The following is an 18,305-nucleotide window of genomic DNA, read 5'->3' on the forward strand; positions in this document are numbered from 1 at the left end:
TGTTCCCAGTTCTTTGTGTAGGACTTTTACTTTTGGCCTAACTTACAACTACTGATTACAGTTCTTCCACAAAACAGAGCTGTTTAATTTTTTTAAGTCCTAAAAGGACTTTAATATCTGGAGGTAAGACTTCAGTTGACAGGTTAAAAATAAAATTGGCAAGAGAACAATATCTTCTCAGAGTATCTGTCGTGGTTTACCCCAGCCAGCAACTAAGCACCACGCAGCCGCTTCCCCCTCCCCCTTCCCAGTGGGGAGAGGAGGAGGAAAGGGAAAAGAAAGTAAAACTTGTGGGTTGACATAAGAACAGTTTAATAACTGAAGTAAAATATAATACTAACAATAGTAATAATGAAATTTAATAACAATAATAGTAATGAAAAGGAATATAACAAAAAAAGGAAGGGGCAGGGGGGAGAAAAAAAACAGTGATGCACAATGCAATTGCTCACCACCCGCTGACCAATGCCCAGTTAGTTCCTGAGCCGCGATCCACCCCTCCCAGCCAGCTCCCCGCTGTTTATATACTGGGCATGATGTTCCATGGTATGGAATACCCCTTTGGCTAGTTCGGGTCAGCTGCCCCGGCTCTGCTCCCTCCCAGCTTCTTGCACACCTGCTTGCTGGCAGAGCATGGGAAACTGAAAAGTCCTTGGCTTAAGATAAGCGCTACTTAGCAACAACTAAGACATCAGCGTGTTATCAACATCATTCTCACACTAAATCCAAAACACAGCACTGTACCAGCTACTAAAAAGAAAGTTAACTCTGTCCCAGCCGAAACCAGGACAGTATCCCAGAATGATACTATAAAAATTTGTGAGGGATTAGGAAAAATGAGATATGTAGAATTTCACAGCTGATCAGCTTATGAGTTACCAATATTATGTTGTGTAAACACGTTTGTGAATATGTACATCTTTAAATAAAAAAACACAAATAAGAAAACAAAAAAAATATCTGGCAATGCTTTGGAAGATGGAGAGAATGAGGTGCTATTGTAGCCCATGGGCATCATTGGGAGTACAGACACAGTCATTTTATGTGTGTTTTATGTACCAAGTGTCTTAGTTTCAATAGTCAATAAAAAACATGTTTACCATAACAGATGCTACATCACACATGGTACCTTCTTAAAGAAGCATACTCTGACAGCGAAAAAACCTGACTGCAATTGTCAGATCTTAAGAGCTGAATAAATGACTGAATTTATCTTCTACTGACCTAGAAATCTCCTTGGCTGTTTGCTGCTATATGCTGTTTTTCCTAGTAATCCTGCAAAACAGCACCTAATTGCAAAAAGTAATAGAACTCCAGCAAGTATAGTAGCCAAGAAAAAGAAAAACTTTTCTTCAGCATGCCTATAGAACCTTAATAGAAAAATTTTGTACATTTAGTATTGCTTGCCGAAATAAAAATATATTAAAATGCAAGTAGATCTTTAAATGTTTGTATTAAACAATTATTCTTAGACAAAAAAAAAAAAAAAAAAGCTGGTGGAAGTATAATCTTGGTTTAACTGCCAGAACTTCAAGATTCATATATATTTAGTTTGACAAGGGTGAAGTGAATAAACATGGTTCATTATTTATGGATAAATATGGCTAATATTAGTTATGATTCTAACTGATAACCACATGGAGATACTGCTGCGTTGTCTGCAGAATGCATTATCAGTATTTTGCCATTTTGACTATGCAATAAGTATGGGGCGTTGACAAATGGGTTGTCATAAAAACTACTCCCTGATCTAAGGAGCCAAAAAAGCATTATTACAAAACTGAGGGCTGCACCGCACCAACTAAATCCAAAATAAACAAGAGTGGTAAGGCTTTCAAAACTGAAAGAGTGAGAAGAAGGAGGGGCAAAGGTATTTGCTCTTCCAAAACTTGAGATTTTTCATCTCTATCTGGAATCTGCTATACTTCTGCTCTTTACTTCCCTGTCTATTACTAGAGAAGACACTTCAGGTGACTGTAGTTTTGGATACTAATGTCTTACTTCTTCTAGTCCACCAGAACCTATAGCAAATACCTCATCATATTATGCATTCACTAAAAACCAGACTTGACAATATGTATTTCCCACCCACAAAACCTTTCCATCTCCACAAAAAGAGTGGTAGAAAAAGGAGGCTTTTATGCCCATCCTGCATAAAAGGGGTTGGGAGGGGAATGAAGAAATTAACTAAAACATTGCAAGAAGAAAGACAGTGCTGGAACAGAGAAGTAAAGAATTATCTCCAAAGCTACATTTGGACAGCTGAGCAAAACCACTGTCTTCTACTTCTTCTCGGAGGCAGATGATATGAGCAGCAGTCATTAAAAACTTTCAGAGGATTTTTTCCACCTAAAAGACACTTGGTTTCAAAGTTTAGATCAATCAAATCCCTCTGGGAGTGAGAAAGTATATTTCATCATAATACAAAGGAATCCCATGGTGGAAATTCTTAAAAACTTTTAAAGTCTTAAAAATACATAAAACTAATTTTCCTTCCCAACAAGACCATGCATAGCATGAGAGAAAAGTGGATCCAACATCTCTGTCTCAGGCTACTATAGGTCTCAAATCATGGATAGTTTTTTCTCTCTCCATATTATCTCTGTGTGTCTTACAGTCTGGGTGCTGCTTTTCCACTTCCATTCCCTTTCCTCTAGAGAAGAGTGATAAACTGAATTATCCACAGTTTTACACAGATGACAGGGCTCATACAGCATTTCTTTTAGTGCAAGTGTCCCTCTCAGCTTCTTTCAGAGTCAATTGTACTATCTGCTGGGGACTCGCTGAGTAAAACTTTACCTGTTTCTGCTGAAATTTGTTGAGTGTTGACAGCATTTTTGGAGTGGATTTATTAGAACTTTTCCCCAGATTAGCTAATCAAGACAATATCTACATTTCTAAAAAAAGAAACGTGTGGTGTCAAACAGAAGGGAAGAAATTCCAACAATCAAACAAAACAAATGATCCATTGGTAGGAAGGAAGATTTAAATCAGTTCTGTGATTTCTAATAACTGTGAAATTAAATGGGCCACCCTGCTCCTCGCCAGCTGCCTGTCTTTGTGTGGCTGGTTCCCAAGGAACACTTTCTGGACAATATAGATCTTGATCTTGATTGTGAAGGAATATCATGAAAGAACCACGACAGTGCTGAGGGCTGTTTGGGAACCAAGTGGTTGAGTGGATGTATGACCTGTCATGTAAAGTAAAATGGACTGAATGATAACTTAAGGACAAATTTGAAGTTAGTCAGGAATTTGGAAACATCTGCTTATGTTACCCCTTGGGAATTTAATCTTATACTTTTCAAATGTCTGCCTCACTTATTAAATATTTTTTTAATACCCCCCCCACCTCCCACATCTACAATTTCTGACTTTCATCCAGAGCTCTTCAGTCATTTGGCACTATCAAGCCTCCACTTTCATTAAGAAGCATCTCTTAGCAAAACTGCTTGCACATTAACATTTACATATTCATTAGAAAGTGGTTGTAAGATAGTCTGTGGGACAACATTTGTTTTGCCATGGCACAACTCCACTGCCTCCTGGATTGTTGTTGCTGATTTAAAATTAAGGGAACAGCAGATTAATTTGATTTTCACAGTAGAAAGTTATCTTTGTTTATTCGAAGGTGTATTATCTGCTAGATGAAGGAAGAGAGTTTTCTAATATAAAGGTGAGGAAAGACTCTGAAACTCAGTTGGAGTTAGGAATATACTAATATACCCTTCCACAGTAAAGCTGATATAAACTTTTCCATATAATCGCATATGGATGCTGGAAAAATTCTAAAATGTATTTAAGTATTTACATAATACTTCATTTGTACTTGTTATACACAAATATTTTATAGATACAGAATTTTTAAAAATTATATGATTAATAGTGATGCCCAATAAAACTTTCAGCATCTGACTTGATTATTCTTAGTTGTATGTTTTTCCTCTAAGTATAATGCTATTGCTAGACAGATGATAGTGTAGCATATTTGCATATCTCTATGTATGTATATGCATATACTCAAAGCAGTCAAGAACTATCTTCAGGAGCAGGAATATTCTAATTGCATCAATCTCAGTTTAAAAAAAACCCACAACACATCAATAAGCAAGGTAGTTTAAACCCCATTCAGAAATCTCCATGCTGTCCTGTTGATATAACAGTTATGTTTCAGCTGTAGAAGAGTCTGGCCCTTTTCTCCTTTCTCTCCTCAGAAAATAAATTCTAGATCTTTCAGTCTTATCTTGCTGAAGAAAAGTAGGTTAATTACAAAATCTGTAATGATTTTCAGCATCATTCTCACATGATTTTGTGCCCAGCTTTATTTTGTGGTGGACAAAGTATACTTGGTTTTATCAGTAAAAGAAAGCGATATAACTTGAATACACAGAGAGCCTAATACTGACGTAAATCAATATAACTCAATTTAAGTGAAGTTAACTACATAAATTTTCCCCAGAGGAAGATCTAATGTGGAGAGTCAATCTGTTCTGCACAGAAGTGTCATTGTTACATTTCTGACCACAGCAACCATGTCATTCTGCCCTTTAAGAAATACCGAATGCTATGAAAAGTATCCCTTCTGGATGTAAACAACTCATGCTAATATTCCATTTTATATGTCTGACAGATGGCCTGACATTTTGCGTGGAAAAGACGAAAAATTCCCCAAAACTATAAGTCTGACTTTTATCTTCAGTCGGTTGTGAATACAGACTTTAAAAGAATATTTTTATTACTTCCGACTCCCTTCAAAAGCAAATGATGTGCTGCCTGCTTTCTTACTATTAAAGACAAAATTTAAAAAGAAAATCCATACCTGTTTTATCCATTTTATGCTAGAACAGTTTTTTTTCCCAAAATGGTTGAAAAGTGATGATTGAGCACTCTGTAATACTAGATTAGGTTTTCTTCTTTCATCAACAATATTTTGACGAAAAAGTGCTTTTTTAATAACAGACTGTAGGCTGTTTCTACAATATATCTATTTCATATGAACATGTTCTAGTATACCACTGAATAACTGAAATCCCAATCTAAATATTACCCCATAAGACCATGTGTTTTGCTTCAAAACAGTACTGCAGAGGTCCATGGATTTTAGTCAACCATTTGCTTCTTTTGGGCTGTCTGTGGAAATACATATTTTAATTGAGCAAACAGTCCTTGCTGCACTGAGAAGGAAGAAAGCCTTGTGCTATGGCAAACATAGTCTGGAGAGAGATCTCAGTAAGGAGAGATACAAATAATGAGTTTTGATATTTTCTCTTAGTGAATGGAATGACCATTCTCTAACTAATGAATAAATATTAACATACAAGGGACTCCTGGACTTGCTGTAAGGAATACAAGGGCTTTGTCAGTTTTCCAGCTACTGCCACATCTGTGATGTAGCGCAGAGATATCCATTTCCCTGAGATAATTAATTAAGCCAGATATAGCAATCTGGACACCGGCATAGATTTATTTATTCTGCCACTCAATCTGTTACATCTGTCATCCTCGCAAAACTGATGGTAATGCTCAGTACTAAGAGAGGGTAGCTTCCACTGCAGAAAAAAACACTGAACCCTCTGTCTCTGTGTCCTGTTGTATCCATTGAGACAATGGTCTTCTTTGCCTCAAGAAAAAGCAAGAAACACTCACCTGATCACTCACATCCTTAACTACAGTGAAACAAAAAGCTTTCAACAAAAAGCCTCTAGATTTGAACTGGGAATTCCTTGTCTGCCAGAGGTGAAAAGACTTTTCAGTAACTTGAAGTAGCAAATGTAATCTGCTTATTTTTTGTAGGTTAGGGAAGCAAGGTTTTATTTACATAATACTTCATTTACACTTGTCATACACAAAACTCAGGATTATATTCCTTTCCTCCTTTTCCCAGCAGTATTCAAGCAAAGCTTTTAAGTCTTTACTGCCTTATGTCATCATTTACAGCTGAGCAAAGTGCTTGCAAGTTCTGCTGCTCCAATTTGCTATTTGCTATTCCAAACTCTCTCTGCGAGTGCAAATTACATACGAATGTGAAACCACAGAACAAGTGCTAGATTGCCACTTTGGGAAAAAATGTAGTACACAGAGTGAGGTAACAGAAGATTATCTGCAGTCTTTAAGGGCCACTTACAGCTTCAGCCTGTAAGGTCCACTTGTAAGTGTGTGAGGGGTACTTCAATTTCAGGAGGAGTAAGGGCTGACATTGAATTTTTTACCAGGACGTACTGAGCCAACAGCAGTCTAATCCAAAATCAATTAAGAAGAATTATTTTTTCCATATACTTCAACAGGTTTTGGCTCCAACACTGTCATACTTTCCATATACCACCTATCTATCTTTGTCTATTTCCAAACTAACAAGCTTCTACACCAACATTTTGCATACTCTTTGCCATTAGCATTTCTTAATAATTTTCCAGGATTAAAATTTTAAAACCTCAACTAAATCTCAAGTTAACGTTCTCAGGTGCCATTTTCACATGACAATAACATTGATAGCTCATTGATAAATACAGTTTTAGATCTACATGAAGAGCATGTTTGTCTAGACATCTAAGATCTCTTTAGAAGATTCTTAATCACTGCAGTATCTTTACTTGCCAATTAATGCCTGGTGTTGTAAACTGTGTAATCCTAATATATTATTTTTTACTAACAACATCCCAGTTCATTACACCTGAAGGTTTTATCCATCTGCCAATCACAACAGGGTTCTGCTTTGTTGATGTCTTTTTTATGTCTCAATGGCTGCCCTACCTGTATTATTCTTCTGCCTTCCTGGTCTGATGTCTTGTGCAATGAAGAAGATACATGTATTAGTTTCCTCTGAGAGCAGCCAGAAAATTATTCTGAGAAGTAATGGAGAGATAGATAAAATACAACAGTTCCAACCAGCACTTTCCAAGCCAAAGGGCACTGGCAAATGGAAAGAAGGGAATATCAGAAGGATATGCTGACACAAAATTTGCTATAGCTCTGTGAGAAAGACATAGGTAGCAGAGGAGTGATATATTAATGTGACACAATTAAGACTGTGTCACTTTTTATTAACAGTGACATGTCCTTCTAGAATCAATTATACACATCATTATGAGCTAAAGGAACTGGGATGGACGTTCATAGAATCATTCTTTGATTGAACACAGAATGGTTGAGGATGGAAGGGACCTCTGGAGGTCATCTGGTCCAATGCCCCTGCTCAAGCAGGGCCACCTAGAGCCAGTTGCCCAGGACCATGTCCAGAAGGCTTTTGAATATCTCCAGGGATGAAGGATCCACAGCCTCTCTGGGAACCTTGTGCCAGTGCTCGGTCACCCTCACAGTATGAAGTGCTGCTTTATATTCACAAGGAACCTCCTGTGTTTCAGGAGCGTTGTGCCTCTTCTTGTGTTTGATTATAGTAAAAGCTAAGAAATTTTATGAAGAAAACTTTCAGACAGAGAATTATCCTTACTTGTTTCCTTGTCCACCATTTAATTCCTATCATACATATATGTGCACATGCATGAATACAGGTAAAGTTTGCTGTATGGAAAAAAGCTGCAAATGAACCACTTTCTCTTCAGTGGTAAGTTCATTTGCATTTTTTGATTACTTGGTTTTGACATGTAACAGTTTCATTAATGCAAGCTTCATATTGAATCAGAACATAGAAGAAATAAGAAGATTCAAAATAGGCCTAGAACAGTCTATTAGTAATGTAATGATCCACTTGGGGGAGATGATGAGTTGCTCATACGACAATGGTGTGTAATACTGCACAGCTATTAATTAAGAGGAAGTAATTTGCTTGTAGTATGGGTTGCAAAAGAAAACAGCTTCCAAACCCATAAGTCTATGACCTTTCTGTATACATGTATGCGTGTATATCACAAATAGAAATGAGTAGATGCATTCCTTGGGACCTCCTTTGAAATCCATTTGGGATTCAAGTAAGGAAAAGTTCAGCTCATGAAAAATTATAAGTTTCCTTGATTATAGTGCCATTGGGATTTGCCATGATGCAACTACATCAGTGGCTGTCCATCAACAGCTTCCAGTACAGTAAATTTCCCCCTGGTCAGATGCTCAAGTGGTATGAATGGCATAGTTCAATGGACTTCAGTGGTTCTGTGCCAGCGTACAGCAAGTAAGGCTTCAAGCAGCCTTGCCTTTTCATGTTTGCACCTGTAAAAGTCTTCTTATTTCAGCAGAATCTCTAAATTGGAAATGCTTAGCCAGCAACATTTCTGGAAGTTTCATTTTCCAGTTGTCAGAATGACAGTTGTGAAAACACAGTCGCTAGGAGTTCATGTTTTTCAAGGCTCTAGAAAATTGTTATTATGACAGTGACGAACCAGACTTTTTTACTTCAGTCTGAACACTATGAGTGGCTTTGGAGGTACTAAGAAAATGTAAACAGTGGTACTTTAGCACCCGCCATTTAAGACTACCCTCCAGCCATATGAGACAAGCCACTTCTGTGGCTCTGCAAGAAATGTGATGCCGTTGGAGGCACATGGCAAAATACAAAGGCATCTTGAATCAGGAAGAAAGAGCCCCAAGTTTCTGCTCCAAGCTGCACCAAAAATATGGTTTCTTATATTCATATTAAGGACAAACCATGCTGGTATAATTTAAATTGGCATCCAAAGGATTGACTTCAGCATTCAAAGTTACATCCAAATATGATAAAAAGTCACAGTAGGGAAGTGTCACTGATATGAGATTCAGGCCTATTCTGCCTGAGAAGGCTCAAATTTTAAAACTCCTATGCTCAGATTTACTTTCCCTGATTTACTGTAGCAAAATACTTGCCACAAATGTTTACTTATTTAAAGAAAGTGTAAAATGCAGACAGACATGTTTGTCATCAAACCACCTGAGAAAGCTTTTGTTAACTACGAATTATTAAGGTAATGTACTTCCTAGTAGCATAATGGTTAAAGATATTAAGTCCACAACCAAGAAAATAAAAGAAGAACATTCCAGCCTCTGCTTATACACTGTGTCAATAAGACCTTATAATAGCCAAGTATGTATATGCATGTATATGTATTAAGCTCCACAAAAATGTGGTCTAAATTCCAGCACAATTTGTGGTCTCCATCACACTTATACACCCATCTTTGCTCCAAGTGTTGTTACAAATTCTGCTACACTATTCTCTATTCCTTTTGTTTTTCCTGTTTAATAGTAAAGCCTATAATATGTACTTGGTATGTAAAAAAGAAAAGTTATGCATCTTGATTGATAAAGTTAACAGATACTGGATCAACAGCTTTTGTTTCAAAGTTTACTGCTTTTCAAATGTATTTGTATCTACTTTCATTCATATATAAAAATACACACAGCTATGCACACACCCTAGGTGTAGTATCTTCATACTATACTGTACAAACATATACTATATATGTAAACACATTTAGTTATAATGAAAACAAAGATTGTTAAAATTGGGCCTTGTAAGAAGGTACCATGATGTCCTGACTGAAGGTATTCTCCCAAATCAGGCTTTACCTCAGTTCTGTGAGTTTAAAGCAATGGCAATGTTTCCCCAATACCTCATTTTTCAGAATGTTCAGTAGTTATAGTGCTGAATGCTTTCCTGATACAGAACAGTCCACAAAAGTAAGGGAGTGATAAAAGAAAGGGCTTTTTGTTGTTACACTGAACCAGAACAAAACTGGAAATGTTTAATGGACTGAATAAAATATCCTAAGGGATGATGAAATGTGACCTATTAACTAGGATGAAACAGTGCATTTCTCCCTCTTGTTAACAACAGACTTGCTATAACATTGCTGGAGAACCAGAGCCAATCATTTTCTGATCTGAAATGCTAGAGCCAATTTAACTTCTTCCCAGAAAACTGTGAGGGTGAAATGTCAAGATAAAACGGCTGCCACACAGAAATTGGTGCATTATCCTCTTGGCCTGTGGGTCTACAGATACGTGAAGGGGCTTGACGTAGCATTGGCTTGCCATAAGGACACTGAAGAGGTGTAGGCAAATCCACTTCCAATGTGACAGTCCCTTGGGCAAGGGCCAGCACTGTGCCAGTGATTCTTTCTTTTCAGTTTCTTTTTCCTCTCTGGCAGAGTGGAGCTTCAGTTCATAGAGTCATGACAAGAGTTAAACTAATCTGTAAATTCTGTGCTTCTGGTGGGCCTAATGAGGAATTCTGTGAGCAATAATATCTCTGGTTCCTCTGGCTAAAAAGCAAAGCAAAACTTTAAAACAGAATGGGCAACAGAAAAAATATTTGTTCAGTGAAAGAGAAACTATATATACAAATAATATTTGCACTAATGTTTACTACCTTATCATTAATATATATTTATGTATTATATATCTCAATATGTATAAACACAAATAATATGAACTAGATATATTACATATACTGAACCAAATCAAATAAATCAAACTCTATTTAGACACATACACACAATCACTTATACATACCTGAATTGAACATGCAGAGGCTTAAAGAAGTGCATAATCCTATTTCCTGAATATTTCCACTGAAGTTTATGTATAAAGAAATATGAAGTCAAATCATGCACACATTTAAGTGCCTGCAAAACTTGTACCGTAGTCACCATATATACATTTAATCATTTGATCTTTCTGGCCTGTACTGTCTTTGCTTCTAATACAAAGAAACTTAACTTACCTTACCATATATGACGATAATGGATAGAGGAGCTCTGATGTTTCCATCAAAAACAGAGAAACAACTCATGAAAAACTCTTCAGGGGTGAATTGCTGTTCATGGCGAGTTTGTGTAAGCATGCTGCCATTCATTCCTAACCAAAACCTTCACATCTTTGTACTCAATGTAAAAAACAGTTCAAGTAGACACATTCTGCAACAGGTTTCTGTTGGAAACCTCTCTCCACTTCCTCTTCTGTTCCTCTCTCCCCGTCCCAGATCAATATGACTGGCAGGCCACTTTTTCTGATTCCTGTTTATACCTCAGAAGAGGGAATGATGGAAATTCTGGGTCAGTTCTCCATGGCTGTATGTTAATATGCAGTTTGCTTTCAATGTCACTGGGGATGATGACTCAAGGTACAAAGTGATGGAGAATCAGGACCAGGTGTCTAGAAGATTTATAGATGATGGTGCAATCAGCCTGCATTTGTGAGATCACACGATTTTGTTTCAAGTGAATATTTGGAGTGGTAATTCTTGACAAGCTATGCGATTCATAACAATCTGGCTAGCAAACTTCAGAGTGAAATGTCTTGTCTTTCCTAAACAATATGACTTAAAACCCTTAGATGAAGAAATGGAAAAGAACATGCAGAAAATTAGTACTATTGTTCACATTTGATTAAAGATAAAAGAAGAGAGGACAAGTGAAAAGGAAATGATTTAAATTTTTTTAATCTGGTAGTGCCTTGATTAAGAGATCAAATGGTAGTAATAAACAGTAAAGCATTAAATTTAAAATTAAAGCAAAGTGAGTTTCACAAGATACACTTAATCCATATTAATAATTCTTCCCATATTGTTCTTATCAGAAGACAGCCTTACTTCATGAGAAGGAAATCTAGTCAAGGTGTCACTTAACTAGAAGTCATGTTAAAGGATGGTAAATGAATAGAGATGGACTTAAGCAAGCATGTATTTCTCACAGATGGCTTAAGAGCATGTTTTTTTCTGCAACAGGACGTAACGTCAAGTTCTTGTCTTGAGACAAAATATGTTCTGAATTTTTCAGTATAAAGGCAGGGAAGTACTGGAGCCATGAGTCTTTTTATGTTGAAACTGCTGAGGCAAATATAGTCTATAAAAAATACTGACAGTCAAGATTGGTAATATTTGTTCTGTAGCTTGTGCTAGTTGCCATAATAGCCAAGAGAAATGACTGGGTCCCTTACCTTTAGAAGTTCATGCTGAGCTGGTTCTTTCTGGAGTTTGTCTTTCAAAAAATTACTGTGTAAAGAATAAGAATTTTGGAAATACCTAAGCTACCTCTGTCTTCCAGATCACCTATAATGATCAGAATTGGATTTATACAACTATCACTACCACTGGTATGCTTCCCCTTGTGCTTCCCTTCTCCTCCAGCACTGAGCAAGATGCAGTGCAGAATTAGGCCATTGGAGACTGGATGCTCGAGAAGGAAATGGATGGAAATGTACATTCCCACCACACTGCCGTTCCTGCTCAGCATTGTAATGTAATAGCACAATCCGTCTTTAAGGGGGCTGTTTCTATTGACTCTAGTGGGATTATCCATTACTATAGCAGTAAAATAACATGAGTTTGACAATCCCACCTCCTGCACAAGCAGGTCTGCACCAGTTCATTTTGCAAGGTTTTCTATATGCTTTGAGAGAGAGTAGGGAACAAAGAAGCTTTGCTTGTCTTCTGTATGTTGCCTCTGCTATTGTGTAGCTGTGCTAAAAGTGTGCACATCTGCATGCAAAGATTCAGACAAGCTGCTGTAGTTAATTTTTATGGCTAATAACTTGAATCTGACATTTCTGAACAGAGCATTATAAGGCTTGTCTTTTAGCCTGAAGCAGGTAACGATATTGTATGAGTAACATCCTGACTGCTGTCTTAATTATGAAGAAAACCAGGGACTGTGATACTATAATGTTTCACTGGGAAAGCTGAATGGGTGCCAGTGTGGGATGACAGTACAGAAGAATGTATCATCAGTGATCATAGCAGTGCCTGTCCATTTCAGGGAATTTGCAAGGAAAGAATGGTTTAAAATAAGTTATTCTTCTACTTAGCTGCCTACACTGCAACACTTTTTCCATATGTCGTATTTTCATCTGTATTTCAGTGCTTACTATATATTCTGAAAGACTCAAAGGTTCCTTCACCTTTGGTTTGTAACATTTGGTTTGAGCCACATAAGCCGTAACTCAACCTTATTAGAAAAGAAGAAAAGATCAGTCATTACTCATTCAGAAACACGCAGCATTTCAGTTTTCACATTGCTTAAAATCCTGAAAGTGTCTTAATTCCAGTGGGACAGAAGTGCACTCTGATTTGCAGAACACATCCATTAGTGGAATATATGTGATGAGGCTTTGTGTGTCTCGGTGTCTGTTGCTACCGTTGGGATTTTTTTAAAGTTGCATTTTCAGAATAAATAAATAAATGTATCTTGCCTCAAGTTTCAGAGTGTAAGCAATGTTAGAAAGACGTTGTGGACAGTTTAACATTTAACTTTGTGCTACATTAGTTCATGGATTTGCCTGTGGGTGATCAGGTACAGGCCACTGTTGGAAACAGGCTGCTGAAATCACTAGGATGCTCAGGTAATTGAACTGCTACATTGATGGAGCCTGGAAATCTCATCTTCTTGTGCTGTCACTGGAGGGTTATGTCCCACTGGTCAGTTGCGATCATCCAGTTCTCAGTGAGTTCTGCACACTGGTGGAGGAGAGACTCAACTCCTCTTTTATTATTTCTTTAATGCACTTAAAAAAGGTCTGTGCGTTGGGGTCATTCTTTATATGAGCTCATAGTAATTAGTTGGTCTCCAAGCTTGTGCTAGTTTTGTGGTTTTGTGGTTCTGCAGGTAATTAGGCTTAAAAAAATCTAAACTGTTAATTGAATAGCAAAATCCCTTCCTTCCTTCACAGACCTTTGAGACTACTCAGCCTGCCTGTATTACTGTAAAAACCTTGCAATATTTGCCTTCAGAGAAAAATAAAATTGCTGCCATTTTTCTTTTGCAAGCAAACTAAAAAGGAAATAACAACAGTCCTAATTCAGCAGCAAGACCTGATATTGCTCCTGCTTCAAAGCAATACTAAACAATGTTCAGATTGGCAAGGGCACTCTCTAGCCCCTTTGATCCAACTCAGAGCCTCCAGTTCATAAAGAATTTCTCATACCACAGCTATAAATACAGAAGCAACAATGAAATATCCACCTGTGCCTTTTGGAAATGCTATTTGAAGCTAAGTTCCTCAAGAAGTCCACCTTAAGGATGAAAAGCAGCTTTTGTATCCCATATGGGGACTGTATTGGCTATGACCCATTAACAAAAGACAACTATCTTCTCACAAATATTGGTCTAATAAAAATGATTACTGCTGAGCTTTTCAAAGCATTCCAGAGAATGTACATGCATGTTTTCCCTCTATTTCAATGGATACTATCTGTCTATTATCTGCCTTGAAAACTCAAATTCATATTCAGAATTAGCTCTGTAAACAACTTCAACAAATTCAAATTGCTGTGAAATGTAATGTTAAGTCCTACATCATATATCAGACACAGACAAGGGATATATTTTTGTCCTTTTTAATAAGTCTTTAGGAAAGTAATTCAAGGCAAACAAATATTTATTGTACTAATCCATAAACACAAGGGAAAAATAAAATTGTGCCAGCTGAAACAGGATTGTTAAATATATGTGACACCCAAATTACATGATTACTGGGAGTGATTTTGTAATAATTTAATGAAAAAAAATGTGGAAAATACTTTCAAAACCAAAGAACTTTCATACTTAACTAAACTTTCGTACTCACTAAGGAATGATAGATTAGTTGTGCTAGTAAGTCTGTCAAATGTGGCCAGCCAACTGAAAACCTGTCTAAAAATTTCCATAAAGAAAACCTACAATCTCTTAAGAGCCATATAAAACTCTGGACAATTTCTCTTGCCAGAAATTCCAAGAGAGAAGCAACTGACACACACATATTTTAAATGGGTATTTCCTGAGAAACCATTATCACCATAAACCAGCTGAGCAGGTCTTTTGATTTCTCTCTGAAATTACCAGTTGAATAGGATGAGGGACTGTTTGGTTGTTTTGAAAAATATAGGAGTATGGGAAGCCCTGAAGTAAACGAGCTTGCTCAGGTTCCAGGCAGTCATGTGAATTACTCAGTAGTTACATTAGTTTCAGTGGCAACTTTGCTCAGGTCAGATATACGTATATCATTATGGAGGTGCTAACACTGATCCTGTAAACTTATCTGAGCTGATGGAGGCAGTGACCTCAAGGTAGTGCTTATTTGGAATCTCCTTTTGATGTTGAAAATGCAGGTACTGTGTTGGGTTTGTGTGGTGGGGGTTTGTGTAGCAGCGGAGGGGCTACAGGGGTGGCTCCTGTGAGAAGCTGCTAGAAGCTTCCCCGGCTCCAACGCCGACCCAGCGCTGGCCAAGGCTGAGCCCATCAGCAATGGTGGTAGCACCTCTGTGATAGCATATTTAAGAAGGGGAAAAGACTGCTAAATTGCAGCTGCAGCGAAGAGAGGAGTGGGATGTGAGAGAAACAGCCACGCAGACCCCGAGGTCAGTGAAGAAGGCGAGGGAGGAGGTGCGGGGGAGCAGAGATTCCCCTGCAGCCCGTGGTGAGAGGGCAGGCTGTCCCCCGGCAGCCCATGGAGGTTAACGGTGGAGCAGAGATTCCCCTGCAGCCCCTGGAGGACCCCACGCCGGAGCAGGTGGCTGGGCCTGGGGAAGGCCATGACTCTGTGGGAGAGCCCACGACTCTGTGGGAGAGCCCACGCTGGAGCAGTTTGCAGAGGACTGCAGTGTGTGGAAAGGACTTCAGTTGGAGGAACTCATGGAGGGCTGACCCCTGTGGGAGGGACCCCACACTGGAGCAGGGGAAGAGTGTGAGGAGTCCTCCCCCTGAGGAGGAAAGAGTGGCAGAGACAACGTGTGATGAACTGACCGCAACCCCCATTCCCGCCCCCTGCACCACTGCTGGGGAAGGAGGTGGAGGAATCAGGAGCAAAGCTGAGCCCGGGAAGAGGGAGGGGTGGGGGGAAGGTGTGTTTTTAAGAGATGGTTCTATTTCTCATCATCCTACTCTTATTTGATTGGTAACTAATTAAATTGGTTTCTTTTTTCCCCCCCCAAGTCGAGTCTGTTTTGCCTGTGACCATAATTGGGGAGTGATCCCTCCCTGTCCTTGTCTCGATTCACGAGCCTTTCGTGTATTTTCTCCTCCCCATCCCGCTGAGGGGGGAAGAGTGAGTGAGCGGCTGTGTGGTGCTTTGTTGCCAGCTGGGCCTAAACTACAACAGGTACACACTGTACATTCTGTGAACTGCTTTTAATGAAGGATAACAATCAAAATTGCAATATTTTTGTTTAGGCATGCAGTTCATGCTGTAGAAGTGCAACTATAAAAGGAGTTAGCCTTCTGAGGTCACTTATTTGCTTGCATATAAGTAAGCATCCTAAATTACTTATCACAGAAGGTTCCATGATAGGCTAGCTGAATTAAACATTAAACATACCTGGATAGGTATACTTAATGTTAAATACTGGGTAATGTTATGGAATTTTTATTCATTTCATATAATTACAACACTAGGTGGTTGAATTACAAAGACAATGAGGGTCATGTATTCAGGCCTCTCAAAATTCATCCATTGTATTTCAAACCAGAGGTACTTACAAAACATATATATTCTTGAATGTAGATTGCAGCCATTTCTGAAGACAGAATTTATAATCTTTTTTGGTTATATAAAGCACTGATATTTACCAGAATTAACATTATAGACAGTCTCATTTTGATATTATAGCTGTAAGTTTTCATATAGAATATCCCAGGTTGAAGGAAGCTCAAAAATCAGTTTTTGAGTAATTTTTAAGCTGAATATTTTGCAGAACTGCAGCAGCAGAATAGCAACTATGGTTTTAAAGACTATTGATTGGACATCTGATATATTTAAAACCTTTTCCCTCTGGTTTACATGTTGTGGCTGGATTGTAGACTGAGAAGTAAGGAGGATTAGAGTCACACTGTTGACTCTGCCATTAATTCATTCAACTGGTTTTGGCACTATAAAGTACAAGTAATTATTACTCACAATAGTCTGAAACTAATTCTTTTCACATCATGTTGGCTTGTCAACACTAGCCAAAAAAGTTTTCTTCAATAAAATATTACATTACAATTTCAAATTAAAATTAAACACTAAAGTTTGTCGCAAATGGTATGCAGTTTTTCAAATAGTTCTGGCTTTGATGTAAACCTTTAACTGGTTAACTGCTTTTAAAGTAACAGCAGAAATAGAAATGAATATGAAATCTATTAACAAATAAAAAAGCCAGTTAAACTATTTTCTCCCATTGTACATTTATTTGAAATAGTCACTTTATATTCATTTTCAACTGTATATATAGGGTGAGGTTAATAAATTTTTCCTTCATTTTATCACAGAGAAAAAAATTTCATTGTTGTCACCACTGGACCAGTTTGTATATTAAAAACATAATGAATGTAAGCTACAAAGTGAATTTTATAGAAATTATTGACAGATAAAGACTTTGCCAAATTAAAAGGGTGAATAATTTTTTAATTATTTTATTTCTGTGGTGAATTCAGACTCATAGTATCTTAAACTGGGAGTCTACTTCACCTGGTTTGGAATAATGCACATTTGAATAGAATTAGATTCATCAGGTATCAAATCATACTCATCAGCAATAAAGAAGTGTTCATTGCTTAAGGAAACGTTCTGTCAGAGGGAAGAAAATAGGGTACAAAATGCTTTCTTATCATGATAGTGTGCCAAAGAAAGGCTTGCTAAACAAAGCGTCAGCTAATGTCAGCAGAGAGAGGTGGAGCCTACACACTCCTTCAAAGTCAAAGTTGAACAATAGCATTTCAACATTGAGTTTTATGCTGCATTTTTGCATAGACATATGAAATCTTTCATCATCACAATTACATATTATATTATATGCATACAATTAATAATAATAACTAATAACATCTATCTTTTTCTCACAATTATTTGTTGAAAATATACTTTTCTCTCCCCATGCAAAGGGAATAGACACATTTTAAGTAAAAATATGAGTTATATAAGGTGTCCTGGTTTTGGCTAGGACAGAGTTAATTTTCTTCCTAGTAGCTGGTATAGTGCTGTGCTTTGGATTTAGTAGGAAAATAATGTTGATAATACCCTGATGTTTTTAGTTGTTGCTAAGTAGTCTTTATACTAAGTCAAGGATTTTTCAGCTTCTCATGGCCAGCCAGCAAGAAGGCTGGAGGGGCACAAGAAGGCTGGAGGGGACACAGACAGGGCAGCTGACCCAAACTGGCCAAAGGGATATTCCATACCATAGAACATCATGCGCAGTATGTAAACTGGGGGGAGTTGGCTGGGAGGGGTGGATCCCTGCTCAGGAACTAACTGAACATCGGTCAGCAAGTGGTGAGCAATTGCCTTGTGCATCACTTGTTTTGTATATTCTAATTCTTTTAGTATTATTATTGTCATTTTATTATTATTATTATTGTTGTTATTATCATTATCATTATTTTCCTTCCTTTCTGTCCTATTAAACTGTCTTTAGCTCAACCCATGAGGTGGTT

The sequence above is a fragment of the Gymnogyps californianus genome, chromosome Z (assembly GCF_018139145.2).
Source record: "Gymnogyps californianus isolate 813 chromosome Z, ASM1813914v2, whole genome shotgun sequence".
In the NCBI taxonomy this organism is placed as follows: Eukaryota; Metazoa; Chordata; class Aves; order Accipitriformes; family Cathartidae; genus Gymnogyps; species Gymnogyps californianus.